The sequence below is a fragment of the Pseudorasbora parva genome, chromosome 15 (assembly GCF_024679245.1).
Source record: "Pseudorasbora parva isolate DD20220531a chromosome 15, ASM2467924v1, whole genome shotgun sequence".
Taxonomy (NCBI): Eukaryota; Metazoa; Chordata; class Actinopteri; order Cypriniformes; family Gobionidae; genus Pseudorasbora; species Pseudorasbora parva.
In genome coordinates, this window is record NC_090186.1 from 19852700 (window position 1) to 19873375 (window position 20676).

Sequence of the window (20676 nt, forward strand, 5' to 3'; positions counted from 1 at the left end):
GATTTTTTGTAAACAGAACAGAACCAACATGATGTACTGCAGATTTTAGTCTGATTCAAGGGGAATTAGAACATATACATAGGTGGACGTGATCAGCTGACAGCCAGCTGATGCGAGATTGACTAACATGACCTGCCAGAACTGACACTATTGAGAATGAGGACATACGTCATGGTAGCTTGCCGTTACGTGACAAATTAGGCGGTGTTTTGGCCCGTCCACCATTTTGGGATCCGACGCTATCGGTTGCCAGGGGCAACACTGTAAGAGCGATACAGAGATCGGAGCAGGAAAGATGGCTCGAGGAATTATCATGTCGTTTAAACGGAGAAATTTTACAATGGAAGATACAAAGAAATAGTTAACTACAGGGAGAAATTGCTTCCAGCGCCAGGCAGAGGTATTTAGAGGAGCTGGATGATATCAAAAACGTCAATCCATATGAGCTGCCTGCAGTAGAATGGAACAGAGACCTAACGTTAGACGCTTTAACTTACTAGTCTAAATTTAGACCAGAGTCGTTGGGGTGTGCGCGCTGCTGCAGTGCATGTGAAATGTGAAAACAGACTTGATTCGCCTCAAATGAAAGCATATTTACACTGAATTGTTTCCTATCACATATATAGTGTGTTATGTGCCTTTCACCATGTAGAAATTAGAAAATGTGTGTTAACAACTGACCGATTTCAGCCGCAGCTTCAGAAGTGTAAGGGGGCGGGCTTTGGATTCTAGAGAGCATTTTGATTGGACAGAAGATTTGATGAGAAATGATGTCACCAAAATCTGAGATTCGTTTTAAAGGAAGTGGGAGACTGTAAATGTTGAATGCTTATATCTCCTAAATACAATTTTTTTCATAGTTTTGGAACATACCAGCTTATTCATGACTTTAAGGCTAACACAGTCATACTAAAAGCTAAAAAACTTACATTTTGATTTCAGTGGACCTTTAAGTAGAGAGGTTTAGATAAAGGGGTTTGAGTGAGTGACCCACTATCAATATTTAACCTGACAAAAATATATTTATTCAGTGTTGTCCACATTATATTTCACCTGCAGCAGCATTGTGAACTTTTGTAATGACACATTTGGCCATTAACTTTTAAATGCATCCCTATATTTAAACTGCTAACACATGAGGACAGTCTCTGCATTAAAGACCAACAAATGGCAGATCAACGTGCGGCTACATTTCTCTCCCATACCGTAGGAGATTAATCTGAATGTGGAGGATTTGAACTGTGACGAATCTGACGATGATTGACAGGGCAGTTAAACGGTGACTGGATGCACGTAATTAAGCAACAGAGAAGTAGTATGTCCTGAAGCTTGCATACTTTTCTGCTACACACTCAAAAGTATATACTTTGTCTTCACAAAAAGAGTACATACTTTTAGGACGTAGTATAAGTAGGCAAATTGGGACGCAGCATCAGTCACTGTCCGTTCTCGTTTGCGCACGCTCATGCTACTTCTTGCTTTTACAGACTTACCTGCATTACCTACCTGTTATTTTTCTTGTCTCCCGAGTGTCTCTTCCTCCTGTCTCCTGGCTCCATCGATCCGTCGCTCCATTGTCCTGATCTCCTGAGTTCCTGCAACAAGACGTACAGTATCATCATTGTTATCATTCTCATTGGATTTAACCTGCTATTACTCACTTCATCTGCTCACATCCTGGTTCTGTTCAATAAACTCTGTTTACACTTTCATCAGTTCTCCATGTCACCTGTTTGTAACAATACGCTCGATTTCCCATAGGCTTTTGGATTATTGCAAAAATCAAGCTCTGTGATCAACAAAAGTTATAAGACTTACATGTTTTGTCCATCAAGATAATTATCACAGATGGTCACTACTTGTATGACTTTTGAAGAAGTATGCTAAAGGTAGCTATAAACGTAAACATCACCATCACTAAGCTTCCGAAAAATATTTGTTTTTATCTCAAAACACACTTTTTCAGTAAGACTAGTTTATAAGAGCACAATTGTGAGCAGTATAAGGTTGTAAAAGCGGACTGAGTTTACCTGTTCGATGTGCTGACATTTAATCTCCCCTCTGTAGTCCCATTTCACCACTTAACCACCTTTTTTAAAACATGTAACAGCTTCCAAAAAATCCTGAGTGGGGTAATACTGATGTAGCCTATTTTATGCCATTAAATAAAACTTGAAAGTAGGGATGTGACTGTGAGGAAATTGTCCCAACGGTTAATCGATGTGTGACAACACCGGAAACACAGACTGGGCTTTTAAATCACTAATTCTATCTAACCGGAAATAACATGCAGACATCCGCTCGGACATTAATAACGGAGCACAGCAAAGTGAATGGTTTCAATGAATGCTTCCATAGGCATGAACTGTGTGGTCGTGCACATTTAAGTTTCGGTTTTGACTTGGCGCCAATTCGGGGGTGTGTTGCTTGAATTGTGGGTTCATTAGCCTATTCTTAAAAACACAAGAGTACAATGACAAACTCACTTGAATAGCCACGTTTACATTTTCACTGAATCTTCCGCGATCATCTTGTCTGTCGGCGCTTCACTCTCTGATGAATGAGATCTGACTCCTGCTGCTGGTCGGGAAAAAATAGGCTCTTCCTACCTGTATAACAAGTAGGAAATATACAAGTAGGAAATATACATAAATTGTAATCAGTTTGTACAGCATAAATTATGACTTATATTTAGATTGATTTTTTTCCTCCGGTATTATAATTTTTTTAATAACGCAGGTTACGGGATATTTAAAAGGAAAATACTAATACGGGAGGAGAAAGTATACGGGACTTTCCCGGCCAAAATGGGATACTTGACTGGGGAAGAGGTTCAAATCAGATCTATTATGCGGTGATAAAACATACCTGTTCATTTTTGTTACATTTTTATTGAATTTTGATGTTATATGTTCAAAATGTTCTCCTCTGTGCGCAGGTTTTAATGTAGTAATGCAAAATCATTCAAATCAACATCAAAATAAAAAATTAAGTAAACCTTGACAAAAAGTAGTCTTTGAGAATGTCTAAGTATAAATCAAAATCCACAGCTTAAAGCTACACTGCGTAACTTTTTTAGTTAATTCTCAGCTAAAATCACTTCTTTCAAAAATATATGTGCTCAGTAATGTATTTACTTCTTTCTAGTAATAATGTATTCTCGTAATTTTACCATTGAAAATACATACGGGTGAGGGTTTGGATGGCGGTCCCCATGTTGCTCCTTCATCTTGAAAGTACATTTGCCAAAGAGGGACATACCCGTAAATTCAAGCTTCGCTTTTCGCGTTTTTACACTCGATGGCACTGTGTCCAATGTGAAGAGGAGGATTGCTTGAGGCTGCTATATGATGACGGAGGATCACTCTTAAGCCCCTTTCACACTGCACGTCGGACCCGCAATATTCCCGGAACATTGCCGGGTCGCCTTCTGTGTGAAAGCAACCACGTCCCGGAATTGATTACCGAATTCGACTCGGGTCGGGGACATAGTAACATTGCGGGATATGTATCAGTTGCCAAGGAAGCGGAAAAGAGAATTAAGACGGCAACGCAACGGGCAAATCAACAAGACAAAAGTAAATATTGGAGTGACCTTTCCAAGATGGAAAGAGCTCATGAGGAGCAACGATTTTAAAAAGAACGCCAACGTTGCCTGCTTTCTTCTCGAGAGGTAATATTAATTCAGCCTATTTGTGTATATTGGAAGTTTTATTGTTGCTTGGCTAATTATATCATGGTGTGCTGTGCATAACACTTGAACGACGTCTAGGATAGTTTTCCTCGTGTCAATGATGAAAAAGTATTGTTTACCTTATAACATAAATCCGTGTACTTTGACGGATAACATGAGATTAATATTTTAATTGCATTATAATTTGTTTGCCTTACGCTAGTGATGTCGTACAATATATAGAATAACGATAGCACTGATAAAAGTTACTTTACTAAGATTAGCTTGCATTCGTCTGGGAAGCTGATGTTAGCAATGAAATGGTAAAAAAAAATAACGAAAACGTAAAACTATTATTCATTTTACATAGATTAATTTGATCATAGATCATTTGGCAAATTAAATAACTGCAAATTATAATAGTTTTCAAAAGTAACCTCATCACTTGAAGCAACACTCACCGAAGAGGTCGAACTGGAAGCCATGACTAAATCGGCCACCGTAGGAGTTGAAACAAAATCGAAATTGAGAGGAAGAGAAACTATTATTCACTGGATGGTCATATACCTTTTCACCACTAGATGGGGGAAAATATCACACAGTGTAGCTTTAATACAAATAAGTATTTATGTCTAAAAACACTAAAGAATTTATAAGCCACTTTATATAGTTATATAGAAACCTAGTGGTCATAACTGGGCATTACATCAGTTTCTCTTTTTTACTGCCATCAGAGGGCAATAAATATCTTCAAAAAAAAAAAAAATCTATTTTGAACTTTTCCATGTCTCTATTTTACCATGGAATACTGTTTTAATTGAAGAGCCATTTATCTAGTAGAAAAAAACCCCCACAAAAATCACTTAATTTAAATTTTAATATGAATGTATGTGTACACAAGATTCTTAATGTTTGATCAATTGGAATAGATATTATATATTTTTTTTGCATTTTAAAATTGGCCTGTCCAAAAAACATATACGTCATTGATATTTTCTATATATCACCTAGCATGGTATCTGTCTGAAACATGCTAGCAATGTTATAATATGTACTAGACACTGCATAGCAACACCCTAGCAACCACCCAGACCATACTAGCAACTGTGTAGCAATGCCATTAAAACCCCACAGGAATCCAATTCTTATTCAAATGGATAAGAATCTACAATAATTTTTTTTTCTGTCTGAGTGTCTGACACTGGCCTTCATAGGCTACTTCAAGCTTTTTAAACTACCAGTACTTTAAACTTAAAACCTTTAAACTTTAAAACTATTTTAAACATCAAGCTTTTTTAAACTACTTCAAACTTTCTGGCTAGGTTTTCTAAAGCCAACATCAAAATTTGTCCACAAGTTTGTAGTTTAAACTATTGTCTCACACATTCATATCCAGATAGTCTCAAATAGCCTACTTTATAATCAAACTATCATAACAGTGTAATTTTGATAACCTCTGTCAACATGAGGCCGGTGATTCACAGAGCTGGTGCAAACATATCCACATTGCTATGATCATATGCGTTCTTAATGGCTTCTGTTTTCACAGCGTTGTCATTTTTGTATGTTTATTTTGTTATTGAGAGGAAAGTGTGCAGCACATATTTACATATTCATCTAAATGTCCCTTTTAGCAGCATGGACGGTGTCATGATGTTCGCTAATTTTCTATTGCATTTCTAACTTTTTTTTTTCTTTTAAGCAAAGAACGAAAAATAACTTTGCTGTGAGTATATCAGAGCCTTGAATCACATTCAGGCTCTTTTACTCCGAATTCTGACTGCATGATTTTCTAACTCGCTGTATCGATTCCCTTTCATACTGCATGACTATCTGGGGTAGCATTCAGTTGCTGCTGTGTTCACACTGCACGATGGATCAGAAACAGGTTGTTTTACATTGCATGACTGTACAAGAGTAAGAATCGGCAACAACTATGTCCTGTCCGCAAACTACATTTCACAAACAAACACACGCGAGAAGTGACAAGGAAACAATGCAAGATCACGCGTAAGACTGGAGTTCTCGTGCAAGAGTGAATATAAAAAATATATATCAACTGCAGAAAGCTTGTGATCCAAATTGTCTGTAGCTGATTTGTAGCGAAAAGGAGAAAAAGAAAATAAGATTATGGAGAAGGAAATGGCTGGGGAGACACGAGGAAATGGTTGGTGAGACACAAGCACGGATTGTGTTCTGCAAAGAGAGTTTGAGGTAAATAAATAAATCATTTTGCAATGTGCTGCTGTTGTGGCTGGTCAAGCAAATGTTTGTGATTTGTTTATGTTTGATATAACTGTAAATATATATTGAAATATTGATATTCTGGTCTATAACCCAAATTATTTTTCAGTCAGAACACATTTTACACAGCTGGATTTTGCGAATATCTCACAGGCGTCTGCAACTTGTCGGCGATTCTCTCAGATTGCGTCTTTGATCATTCACACTGCGTGATTGTCACTCGCGTGATTTGCCTATGATCTCGGGCATTTGTTGGCGATTTCGCAAAACCTGTCAGTGAGTGAAAATCGGGGCATTACGTGTGCGCTTACATGCTGGCTGCAGTTCACTTAATGGCCACCGGTGTCTCTAATAACTAAGGTTTTCGAAGGGAGGCCACTCTCCAAGACATACGTTTTCAGGCTCTGTCTCACGCTCTCACTCTGCCCAAGTAAATAATCTCACAAAATTGGCAACCCTGCATTTGATATGGAACAAAGGCTCAGTCGGTGCGGTCACGTGGTTCATGGAGCATGTTCACTGCATAGTCAAATGACGTCCAGCTCCACTTCTCTCCAATAGAGAATATGCATCGACATCACTTTCTCGACGGGGCTGGGTGGCAGAAGAGCTACTGCATGACATGGCGAATAGAGCAAACGATTATCAGTTAAAAAGAAAGGTTGGGCTCGATCAGTGGTCCTTACAGCCAGGAATCGTGTTTTCCTGCCGTTTTATTACCCTGATTTCAACTGATTTATAACTCATTCATCACATTTTTCGAGTGAATCCCACATATACATGCAGATGGGTCAGTGTATTGAAGCGTGTATGTGGTAATATACTTTATAATCACTAAAAGCTGTCACTCATTCAATAAATGCAATCTCATAAAGTTATATTGATCAGTGAAGCTGGTATACAATGAGTGTCTTATTTTTACAATGTCTGCACATAAAGAGACGCACGTTTTAACTGAACTCAGCACATGGACAAACACTCGAGCGGTGAGTGGATTCCAAATTCAACACCTGATTGGCCAACTGCGTTGTAGAAATCTACAAACATGTCTGTGATTGGCTACATTACTCACCGAAGCGAAAACACGTTGGAAATGTAATAATTTGATAAGTGCAAATACAGATACACACTGGATCTTTTGCTAGCTCCTTTTCGCTAATAATAGGCTATTATTACGAATTCCTACAGAGGATTACATATCCTAGACATGCAGTTATGGGCAGCTTTTCCCTCAAAAAGTGGAAGCAGCAACAGGTTTGAGTGAGAAAATTACATGCTATTATCAAGTCCGTCTCAAGCTCGGAACTGCGATGTCCATGGGGTCCGTGGACAAGCCTCCCCCTACCCCCCTCTGGCACCGGGCCTGGTTTTGTGTGGTTTCCACTGCATTTACACTGTAAACCAGTGCTGCCTCTCAGGCTTTTTGCCACTCAGTAGGGCGTAATCTCAGGCCCTGTCCACACGTAGCCAGCGCTTTCCCAATCCGATCTTTTTTTTCCTTGTTTCAAGAAATATTTGCGTCCACACAAGATTACAAAAACGGACTAAAAACGATGTAGTTTGCATGCCACTTTCTTAATTTTTCTTAATTCTGCCACAGAAATACACTAAAAATGGAGAAAAAGAGTTGTGGCTAGCAGGGGTATAGCAGCGGTCGGAGGTGAGGCAAAATCTCACAATAAAATAACAATAAATACATTTGCTACTTAACAGATGTGTTTTATTAATGCCTACAACTACCCCAACCCAAAACATACCCTTACAATAATGCAGATACGTTAATTAAATGACGCAATATTGATGTGCGCATGCCCAGTGCCCGTAGTTGTATCCCTTTAACTCTTTCACTGTGCTTGATGACATCACCGTTTCAGAAAATATACGGATTCGCTGTACACGAAAACGGAAGATGATCGTTTTCAGATTTACCCACTTTGGGACCAGGTTTCGAAAAATATCGGATGCATGTTTCTAAAACGCCGGATCCGTGTGGACGAAACGCTGATACGGTACAAAATGTATACGTATACAGCTAAACGCGTCTCCATGTGGACGGGGCATAGACCGTAAAAAAATATGGACGACTCGACATCATCCGTTTCCGCTTGGCAGATTTGAAGCTTTCAGGCGCCCTTGCACGGCGCGGACATCTTGGGACCGAGTCTGCGCAGTAGCGATTTCGGGACCGGAGTTGCGCAGTAGAGCGCAGGAAGTAGAGCAGGAAGTACAGTCGCGATATCAAAAGCCTGCCCACACTCTCGCAGATGCAAAACAATTAATTATGTTGGTGTGAAATAAACAGTTATGGAAATGTAGAAATTAAAGCTAAAGCTCTAATCTGCTCCCAAAAATTTCGAAAAAAGTCTGTTAGTGCCTCAGTGACAACTTCACTCAGAGAAGCCGTCAGTCTCAGCTGTCAATCATGACGTCACACCCACCGTTTTTATAGCATCAAATAACTAACTCAAAGTAAACTTATTTTTAAAACGAACACCTGAAATGAAATCATCGTGATGATAACTGCCTTCAGTGACATAAACTAACTTTGGGGAAACATTTTTGAAGTGTAATTTTAATTATTTAGTTTGCCTCACGTCCATTAGAAAACACTGAGGGGCGGCTATACTGGGACCGGTCACCGGGGGGCGATCGAGGCGCGAAAGCTTCAGTAAATGAGAGGGAGACTGCAGGCTTGGGACGGGGCCTCAGTCACTCCAGCTGACCTCACGTGCATTCCCTCTATAACACTTTTATAGAGGGAATAAAATGTGTCTGGATGTGTCTAAAATGGAATAGAATGTGTCTATAACACATTCCCTCTATAACACTTTTATTAATAACTGGACTCAAATCAACATTTTTAATAATCTGCCACCCCACCCCAAACAACCATAACTTAGCTAACTGTTTTAGCATGTGGTTTTGAAGTCAGGATAAATGGAAAGCATCAAAATACACTAGAAATAGCTATACTTCAGGTCATGTAAGTTAAATATTTGTACGTAGGCCTACATGTCGACTGCTTGCTAGGAAAAACATAATCTTGATGAAAATTTTTACTTTCTTACCTGAAAATCTGTTTTTTGGTCATACAATCAACACATTTTCTCACAGTCATGCAATTTTTCCTGTGAGCTCAAACAGAAGATGTGTGATAACGAGTGAATAGCGTGTGACCATAAGTAATAGGGGGAGATCCCCCCCCCCCAAAAAATAAAATAAAAAAAATAAAAATAAAAAAATAACATGAAAATCATAGTAACTGTTAGATCAAATGAAAAATAAGTAGAACTCGTTTTGCAACAATAATTTTGTTCCTAATCAAATATGAGTTTGTCATAATAAATCAGTCAAAAAATACTCCCCCTTCATGGAACCGATTGGTAACGCCCAACCTATTTTAAAAAAGGAGTCGCGGGAAAAGTTACAGAGCTCCGGCGGGTTGCATTTTTATGGGCTACAATTATAAAGTACCGCGGCCGCGGAAAAATATAAAAGAGTCAAAGAGAAATTAAAATGGAACCGTTTATTAGTGGGTATTGATCATAGGTATTGATCCCCGGGAACGACTTTACTTGACAACAACCGGGCTGCACGTGAGTAGACCGACTGTAAAAAAAATAGAGTAGACACGTCACTTGATCATTTTGATGCTTTCTCTCTTTACTGCTGAAATCTATTCAGCACCACATGAGAAGGGGAAGAGAGCATACTATCCAAATGTCTAAAAGAAGACAGCCCTGAGATTGCTGTAGGTACACACACAATTTTGGAAACGACTATTTTGATTGTTTTTGAAATAAGTATGTTCTACTCACCAAAGCTGCATTTATGTTATTAAAAATAAAAAAAAGTAATGTTGACTGTATTGTGAAATATTATTAAAATGTAAAGTTACTGTTTTCTATTTGAATATAGTTGTGTTTTTAGCATCATTACTCCAGTCCAGGCTTCAGTGTCACATGAGCCTTCAGAAATCATTATGATTATTTGCTCCTCAACAAACATATATGATTATTATCAATGTTGAAAACACTTTTAGGATTATTTAATTAATAGAAAGTAAAAAAAAAAATAAAAAAAACGCACACAAAAAAACAGTAGCCTATCTGAAATAGAAAGCTTTTGTAACAGTGTACTACCAGGGCTAGGGGGTGGGTAAACAAAGAAAGGAATACATTTATTCAGCAAGGATGCCTTCAAAATTAATTAAGTGACATTATAGACATTTATAAAGTTGCAAAAGCTTTATATTTCAGATAATAATGCTGTTCTTTTGAACTTTATTAATTTAATAATCCTGAAGGGGAAAAAACAGTTTTCAACATTGATAATGATTCTTGAGGAGCAAATCATCATATTACAATGATTTCTGAACTATGTGACACTGAAGACTGGAATAATTCAGCTGAAAATTCAGCTTTGAATCACAAATAAATTGCATTTTAAAATATATTAAAATAGAAAAGTTATTTTAAATTGTTAAATGTATAGTTTATTTGTAGGCCCTTTGTGGGAATCCAGTGGTTGTCTAATCTGATTGGACATTTGGAAAATCGCACTTTCTTTCACCAAAACAACAAGTGTGGGAACACAGCACAGAGCACACTGGCAAAACGTTAGCGCCAAAAATGAGTGGACTATATTTAACTGCTGGCCAGAGAGGGATGCAAATAAAGAAAAAGAAAAAAAAGCATGTGCTGAGAATGAGGTATGAGAGAAAATTGTGTAATAGCTACACACCACATATATTTCAGCTAGCTAATTCATTGCAATGTATATAACTTCTATCACCAAAGCAGCCGTCTGTTTTACTAGTAAATTTTTCAATAGTGTCTGCAATTATCAATGACAAAAGTATTTACATCGGTGTTTGTTTTCTTCCTAAATTAATCTGACTTCTGAATGAATTGGATGAATGAACGATTTAAGTGGCCCATCATTAAAACAGTGAATCGCTGCCGCCTACTGGTGATTTCAATACTTGAGCTGTCTCGTTTGTATGGAGGACCAAATTACTCAAAATGAAATAATTAAATAAATAAATAATTAAATAAAACAACAATTTAAATGTACCAGTTTATTCTGAAATAATTAATTAAATAGTTAATTTATTAATTTAATATTTAAATAATTAATTTAATTAAATATTACATAAATAAATGTATCTATTTATTTAGTAAATTTACATGAAAACACTTATTGTTTAAAATATTTCACAATTACCTCTTCCACACAAACTATTGTTATGTTTAAAAATATTTTTTTTTCATTAGCCTGTTAAAAGTGCTTTTTCTAAAAGCCGTTTTTCATAATAATATGCTGCATTTACGAATGATACCCATTTGACGAATAATGCATTTCCAAAGAACGATTTTGCCAAAGATTTTTTTTCATAATAATAGAGGACATTTCACAAATGCCAATCAACAGCAGGCAGTTTGAATTGCGCTTTTGGTAACGGCTTTTTGAAAAAGCACATTAAATAATGAAAAAATAGATTTTTAAACATAACAATAGTGTGTGTGTGGAAGAGGTAATTGTGAAATATATTAAACAATTTCATGTAATTTTACAAAAAAAATAGATACATTTTTTTATGTAATTATTTAATTCATTTAATTAAATAAATTATTAAATTATTAAATTAATAAATTAATAATTTAATTAATTATTTAATATTTCAGAATAAACTGGTATATTTAAATGTTGTTTAATTGATTTCATTATTTATTTAATTATTTCATTTTGAGTAATTTGGTCCTCCATACGAATGCGCCCTTCTGTTATAGGAATTCGGAGTGTGCATGAGGTGTAGCCTTCACCATGGTTAACAACCGTCATATCTTTTTTTAATAAAAAAGCGGCACCACCACCAGATATACATCATGCAAGCGTTGATGTGGTGTTTAAATGTTATTAGTTTTAAGCTTGTTTTAGTTTTTTAAGCTGTAGGCTACCTGAAACTGATAGTTGTGGTAAACAGGATCACAAGTGTTTAGTGCTTTTTAAACGTTTATAACAGTACATTGCTGTCAAGACAAGAAACATTTCTTAGGCATTTTCAAGTTATGAATAAGTTTCATTCATATAACTGTCCTGAGAGCGCAACGAGGCTGAACGTGTTGGCATAACAATGTGATTCTTCCTGCCTGTGTGTCCTACAAAGGATGTCTCGTTTAATTCTGACTGAGGACACTCCGTATACTAGCCTAGAAATCTAGACGCACCCTAGCGGCAGCAAATCTAGTCTGCCGCGAGTATCGTCTAGCAACTCTCAATGCACTTCTGAGCTGTAAAAGCCAAACTCTGGTCAGGCCCATCACATCGTGTATAGTGTCGGTGGGCGAGGCTTAACATAATGACGGCTGAGTTGCGCTTGCGTGCTACTAGTAAACACAGAAACTGCCGAACGGCGCTCTTTCGAATCAGCTTTAACCGCGACTCTGGAAGACTTGGAGTTAAGCTTTTCTCTGGGAAAAGAACAAAGAACGGCACTGAAGTCATTCTTCAAAAGGGAAGATGTGTTCGGAGTTTTGCTGACCGGATACGGGGAAAGTTTTATCTGTCAACGAGCTCTTCTTCACCTTTGTTGCTCTAGTTGGTTGAAGCGCTATCCAATTGCGTGCATGCCACGCTGTGCAGAGGGTGTTTGAAAGACAACCGTTTATCCCACCCCTCGGATTGAGCCCTGTCAATGGGGAGTTTCAAGACCAAACATCTTGATGTGGGTCTGGCTTGTCAGGCTATCTGTATACTGCACCCTACACAGGACGTGTCCTCCGGAGGACGCAGCCTTCGAAATTTAACAAAATTAGACACAGCTTTAATTTCTTTCTTATTTTATAATCTCTCCTATGTTAGAATTTTATGAATGATTATACACAAATTGCATAACTTTATGAGGTGTATAATCTCCAAACATGTTTTTATAACAGATTCATTATCAGCAGGGTAGAAAAGTCAGCAGAAAGAGAGGAGAAGTTATTCAATCAATACAATTTTCAATAAAAATAAAATAGGAAACTATTTAAAAAAAATGTTGTTTTAAAGACTCCAGTAAACAGCTCTATGCTAAATTAAAATGCATTAAGGTGGAATGTAAAAATCTTCAAATAAATGTCTAAATGTTGTTCTCTTTCATACACTCACCTAAAGGATTATTAGGAAGCACCATACTAATACTGTGTTTGACCCCCTTTCGCCTTCAGAGCTGCCTTAATTCTACGTGGCATTGATTCAACAAGGTGCTGAAAGCATTCTTTAGAAATGTTAGCCCATATTGATAGGATAGCATCTTTCAGTTGATGGAAATTTGTGGGATGCACATCCAGGGCCCGAAGATCCCGTTCCACCACATCCCAAAGATGCTCTATTGGGTTGAGATCTGGTGACTGTGAGGGCCATTTTAGTACAGTGAATTCATTGTCATGTTCAAGAAACCAATTTGAAATGATTCGAGCTTTGTGACATTTGTGGTGCATTATCCCGCTGGAAGTAGTCATCAGAGGATGGGTACATGGTGGTCATAAAGGGATGGACATGATTAGAAACAATGCTCAGGTAGGCTGTGGCATTTAAAATATGTCCAAAAGGGGCCTAAAGTGTGCTAAGAAAAACTCCCCCACACCATTACACCACCACCACCAGAAGCCTGCACAGTGGTAACAGAGTGGTGTCTCAACAGAAATCAAGACTCATCAGACCAGGCAACATTTTTCTAGTCTTTAACTGTCCAATTTTGGTAAGCTTGTGCAAATTGTAGCCTCATTTTCCTATTTGTAGTGGAGATGAGTAGTCCCCGCTGGGGTCTTCTGCTGTTGTAGCCCATCAACCTCGGGGTTGTGCATGTTGTGGCTTCACAAATGCTTTGCTGCATACCTCGGTTGTCACGAGTGGTTATGGAGCAGATTGTGAAATACTCTGAACGGCCCTTCTGGCACCAACAACCATGCCACACTCAAATTGCTTAAATCACCTTTCTTTCCCATTCTGACATTCAGTTTGGAGTTCAGGAGATTGTCTTGACCAGGACCACACCCCTAAATGCATTGAAGCAACTGCCATGTGATGGCTGATTAGATAATTGCATTAATGGGAAATTGAACAGGTGTTCCTAATAATTCTTTAGGTGAGTGTTGTATATGTTGAATTTGTAATTCAGATAGATAGATAGATAGATAGATAGATAGATAGATAGATAGATAGATAGATAGATAGATAGATAGATAGATAGATAGATAGATAGATAGATAGATAGATAGATAGATAGATAGATAGATAGATAGATAGATAGATAGATGACTTTGTACATACTTCATATTCCATGCGCATATAACAGAAAAAAATATGACTTGCATTTTATGTCCTAAAACCTGAACTGTTTTGATGATTATGTTGATGATTCGGTCCCCATGAGGAAAACGGTTTATAAAGCATATTAATTGAAGTTCTCTTTTTTTTTCTGTAAAGGTTATATTTAAGAGTTAAAGAGTTAGGGGATAGAATGTAAAGTTTGTAGGGTAGAAAAAAATGAGTTATGGTCTATGTATGGGGAGAGTCCCTAAAATTCAAAATGTTTGTGTGGAGATGAAACTGCAGATGACTCCACTAGAGGGCGTAATTGACCATGCATTCACCGGTCAGATATTCTGGTCACTGTCCCAAACTACTTCAAGACCAATTATCTATAAGATCATTTTCTTGCCATTATTGAAGAATCTTCCAGATTTATTTGTTTCAGCTTATAAAAAAGAGTTTATAGTAAGGCAAATAAATTAAACTAATGTTTTTAGAAAATGTGTATTTTGTTAAATATAATTCTTCATAAAATGTAGCATATTCATTTACATATAATTAGAATATATAGACCTTGTATTGAGCTACTTGTGTATAAATGTATAAAAGTGTTGCTATCTGTACAAAAAACCTAGAGATATTTTGTTTCTGGTCATTTGAGAATGTCCACGATACCCCCCCCAAAAAAGTCAATATTGAAACATGGCCAAACTAACAGCATAAATATTTGTTTTGTTTTATAATAGTGTTGCTCTCTCCCAGAGGCAAAAACAGTAACCCTTAATGGAAACATTATGTTTTATTGATGAATCTGACTGTGCTCTGGGGCTTGAGTACATTGACTGTATACTTGTATGGAAGTTATTGCTTCAGTGTGAAGCCATATACCATTTATCATTGTTCATCTACTTTAAGTGAAGGAACGAAGCCTGCTATGCTTAACAAATCCATTTTGAGTAGTTTTTTACTGCATTTCTTTTTTTTTCACCCTCAATATGTATATGACATTCTTCTTTCAGATGAATAAAATCAGAGTTATATTAAAAATGTCCTGGCTCTTCCAAGCTTTATAATTGCAGTGACTTGTTGTTTAACTTTTGAAGTTCATTAAAGTACATCTGTCCATCATATAACTGCTCCATGTGGCTCCGGGGAGTTAATAAAGGCCTTTGAACCAAAGTGGGGTGTGTTTGTGTAAGTAAAATATCCATATTTAAAACTTTATAGACTAAAATAACTTTTGGCAGTCAGTGATACTCAAGTCGACTTACGGCAAAAGAGTAACCCCTGAAGCGATGAACAAGCATTGCAAGCTTTGATTACTCTCATAGATTAGTCTGGGCAACAAACTCAAGCCCCTTTTCTCTTATATCAAAATCCTCTGCCATTTATTTTTAAAGGGGTGGTTGCATGTGATTTTACTTTTTTAACTTTAGTTAGTGTGTAATGTTGCTGCTTGAGCATAAACAGTATCTGCAAAGTTACACCGCTGAAAGTTCGATGCAAACGGAGATATTGTCTTTTAAAATTATGGCAGTTTATTGCCTACAAAAAACGGCCGGTTTGGACTACAATGAGCTTCTTCCTGGGTTGGTGACATCACAAACCCTTGCTATTAACATAAACACTGTGATTTCTGCCCGTAATGGTAAGGGGCATGGCGTTTCTGGACAACCTCTGCTTGGCACTTCAGCCAATACAAATACATGAAACTACATTTCTAACCAATCTAAGACCATTGTGTTTTTCGGAGGGATGGGCTTCATAGAAGCAGGAAGCAAATGAACCGTTCAAAGCACAGTAGAGACAGCGGTGTGGAATAAAGGTCAAATATAATAAAAATACAGCATTTTAAAAAAAAAAAAGTATTAAGACATGTTATACTGCGCCCCATAAACACAACCAAGCCTAGAAAAAAAAAAAAGCATGGAACCACCCCTTTAAAATTCTGATTTTAGACTTCTAATTCATGACCAGTGTTTTGTTTTGCTCTATCCTCTGTGGTTCTGCGTTCATCAATATGCATGCGTCAAGGGTTCGAGGGTCAAGAGTTACTCTTACGCCGTAAATCGATGCATATGGCGATCCACCGGAGGTTAATTTTAGTCTATAAAGTTTTAAATATGGATATTTGTATTACACAAATGCATCACTTTGCTCCAGAAGGTCTCCATTAAAACCCCAGACCCACGTGAAGCAGTTATATGATGGATAGATGCAATTTTATTCAGACTTCAGAAATGAAACAAGAAGTCACTGCCATTATAAAGCTTTATATATATATATACACAGTGCCCTCCACAATTTTTGGCACCCCTGTTTAAGATGTGGTTGTGGACTTCTAAAAATTCTCCTTTTTTTTAAAACAACATAGAACCAAAATGCAAAAAAAGAGGAAAATCCTACCTTGCGTTTAAAGCTACACTGTGTAACTTTTTTTAGTTTATTCTTAGCTTAAAAAAAACATAGAGCTTTCAAAAATATATATGTTCATTAATGTATATTTACTTCTTTCAAGTAATAAAGTATTCTCGTAATTTTATAATATACCATTGAAAATACATACGGGTGAGGGGTTCGGATGGCGGTCGCCATGTTGCTCCTTCATCTTGAAAGTACATTTGCCAAAGAGGGACATACCCTCCATTCAAGCTTCGCTTTTCGCGTTTTTACACTCGATGGCACCGTGTCGAATGTGAAGAGGAGGATTGCTTGAGGCTGCTATATGATGATGGAGGATCACTCTTATTCTCGAGGATATTTGCCAGAGTCGTCAGGGAAGCGGAACAGAGAATTAAGACGGCAATGCATCGGGCAAATCAACAAGACAAAAGTAAATATTGGAGTGGCCTTTCCAAGATGGAAAGAGCTCATGAGGAGCAACGATTTTAAAAAGAACGCCAACGTTGCCTGCTTTCTTCTCGAAAGGTAATATTAATTCAGCCTATTTGTGTATATTGGAAGTTTTATTGTTGCTTGGCTAATTATATCATAGTGTGCTGTGCATAACACTAGAACGACGTCTAGGATAGTTTTCCTCGCGTCAATGATGAAAAAGTACAACACAAATCCGTGTTCTATGACGGATAACATGAGATTAATATTTTAATTGCACTATAATTTGTTTGCCTTACGCTAGTGATGTTGTACAATATACAGAATAACGATAGCACTGATAAAAGTTACATTACTAAGATTAGCTTGCATTCGTCTGGGAACCTGATAGCTGATGTTAGCAATGAAATGGTAAAAAAAATAACGAAAACGTAAAACTATTATTCATTTTACATAGATTAATTTGATCATAGCTCATTTGGCAAATTAAATAACTGCAAATTATAATAGTTTTCAAAAGTAACCTCATCACTTGAAGCAACACTCACCGAAGAGGTCGAACTGGAAGCCATAAGCTTTGACTAAATAGGCCACCGTAGGAGTTAAAATGAAATTGGAATTGAGAGGAACAGAAACTATTATTCACTGGATGGTCATATACCTTTTCACCGCTAGATGGGGGAAAATATCACACAGTGTAGCTTTAAGTACATCACTTTGGTGGTAAAAAAAATCACAGATTTGGAAAGAAAAAAAAACCTTGAAATCATGTGTCCCACAATTATTGGCACCCCTGATGTTAATACTTTGTTCCACCCCCTTTTGCCAACAAGAGATCACTTAATCTTCTCCTATAACATTTCACAAGATTGGAGAACACAGAGAGAGGGATCTTTGACTATTCTTCTTTGCACAATCTTTCTAGATCATAGTGTCCTGGGTCGTCTTCTTAAGCTCACCCCACAGGTTTTCGATTGGGTTGAGGTCTGGGTAATAAGATGGCCATGGGAGGACCTTGAGTTTGTGACTGCTGAACCATTTTTGTGTAGATTTTGCCACATGTTTTGGATCAGGATAATGATCCATGATGACGACCCATCTTCAGCTTTCTGGCAGAGGCCATCAGGTTTTTATTTAAATTGTCCTGGTAGTTCAAAGCATTCATAATGCCATGCAACCTAACAAGGTTCCCAGGGCCTTTGGAAAAGAAACAGGCCCACAGCATCACAGATCCTCCACCATACTTCACAGTGGGCATGAGGTGCTTTTCGGCATACTAATTTTTTGTTTTACGCCAGACCCACTTAGAGTGTCTGTTGCCAAAAAGCTCAATCTTAGTCTCTAATCTGACCAAAGCACACAATCCCAGTTGATGTCCCAGTACCGCTTAGCAAACTCCAGACGTTTACGCTTATGAGTGTTAGGGAGAAAAGGCTTTTTCCTTACATGCCTCCCAAACAGCTTGTTGGCATGTAGAGACCGTCTGATGGTTGTTTTGAAGACTTTGTGACCCCAAGATTCTACTCTTTGATGCAATTCTGTGACATTGAGCTTAGGACATTTTTTTACTTCTCTTACCATCTTCCTCACTATGTGTTGTGGCAAGATAAACTTGGGACCTCTTCCAGCCTTGTTTGTCACTGTTTAGTTGTTTTAAACTTTTTAATGATTCCTCTGACTATAGATACGGGGGAAAAAACGCACACTCCCGGATCATATCTACGTCTCTCATCCGGAGTTGTGCCTTTAGGCGGGTGTGTTACATAGTTATAGCTATCATAATCCGGTGTACTGTATTTTGCGTACGTGAGTTTTTGTTGTAGATGGCTATTGCTGCGCGTTTAGCTAGAATGCCATACAAAACCAACCCATTGGGCCACTGAATCTGCATTAACGACAACAGTTGGGCCAACAGCCTTAGTCCTAATGGGTTGTTATCATGGCTATCAAAATCCAGTGTTCGGCATTTTGCTTACGTGAGTTTTTGTTGTAGGTGGCTATTGTAGATGGCTATAAAAAAAATAAATAAAAAAAAACCTGTGTACTGTGCTAATTAATTGAGACTTCTTACAGCTCTTACAGGTTGTTGGCCTTGTTTGTTTCGTTGCTTCTATTGCTCTCCCCTTTTTTGTAAGTCGCTTTGGATAAAAGCGTCTGCTAAATGATTAAATGTAAATGTAGAAAGTTTAGAAATGTAGAAATGTAAAAGTTAAGGCGAGTGGCTATTTTCTTGTAGCCATTGCCTGACTTATGAAGGTCGACACACATCTGCCTTTCTTGAATGGTGTGTTTTCTTGTCTTTGCCATGTTGACAAATGGGTAAGAGAATAAGGCCTCTGTGTCACATCATATTTATACCCCAGGGAAGCAGGAACTCATTATTTACTAATTAAAATTTCCTAGATACCCTAACCAACTTTAGCAACTACAGAAAAATATATTTAGAAAAAAATAAATTACATTTTTCAGAGGAATTGTTAGGGGTGCCAATAATTGTGGGACACATGATTTCAAGTTTTTTTTTTTTTTTTCATAAATGTGTAATTTTTTTTTACCACCAACGTTATGTGCTTAAATGAAAAGTTAGATTTTTCTATATTTTTGCATTTGGGTTCTATGTTGTTTTAAAAAAAGGGAGAATTTTTAGAAGTCCACGACCACATATTAAACAGGGGTGCCAATAATTATGGAGGGCACTGTATATATACTCTTTATATATATAAATCCGATTTGATTTGTGTCATATACACCTAGAATGGCTTGAGGGTGAGTAAATCATGGGCTAGTTTTCATTTTTGGGTGATCTAACCCTTTAAGTCTAAGATTCCCAATACGTTTTTTGAGACTATTGGACTTAATTCAAAATCCTATAGTAACAATAAACTAATACAGCGCATGTGACAACTAGCCCTTGTATTGTTTTTAGCAGTACTTTTCCCTGTATATGTGCAGATGTGGCGTCTGTCGTGAAACCTGTCCTACCTTACCTCTACCTCATTGAAGACTCTTCAGTACCATCGAAGACCATCAGGTGGCGCTATTGTCTTAAATGACAAAGGACAAACACGTGCAGGGGGCCTATTGCACTCAAGATTATACCTTAAATCTGAGCATATGGGATATGCAGTGAGTAGTCCACAGATTAGTTTAATCATTAATTATTTAGTAAAATAAAGCAAAAGATGATCTTAAAAATATACATTTTCTTATAATTTTGTAGCACAATTTTTAAATACATAAATAGGCCTACAGCATCTTCCCACATTGTAAAAAGCTTTCAGGTGTATTTGTTTTTACATAGGCCTATAAATTATACAAGATTCAAAAAAGTCACTTTGATGTAATTTAAATTGAAATGACTTATACAGCCAAGTTGATTGTACTTAAAAATGTTCAGTGTTCTAACGGAAAAATACGAAAACGCTACACATATACGGTGAACAAGATTTAACCTGCCAATAGCCTACATTTATTGTTACTGTAAAATAAATTTGAAAAGTTATGGCTATGAATTACCACGAATAGGCCTAGCCTATGGTAAAATTTAAAATGTTCATTTTAATAACAAAATGACATGTTCTCGTAAAACGTTACATTCATTTCACCTCATAATTTAGGGTGTAAAT

The 20676-nt window shown here is 37.1% G+C and overlaps 1 long non-coding RNA gene across 1 annotated transcript; it reads right to left on the reverse strand.

The window, feature by feature from the left end:
- Nucleotides 1-1548: 1548 nt before the first annotated feature.
- LOC137041262 (uncharacterized) lies at nt 1549-9069 on the reverse strand. Its single transcript, XR_010898071.1, has 3 exons — nt 8986-9069; nt 2487-2609; nt 1549-1595 (listed from the first exon to the last, which is right to left on the reverse strand). It is a non-coding gene; the product is annotated as an uncharacterized lncRNA (long non-coding RNA).
- Nucleotides 9070-20676: the final 11607 nt, after the last annotated feature.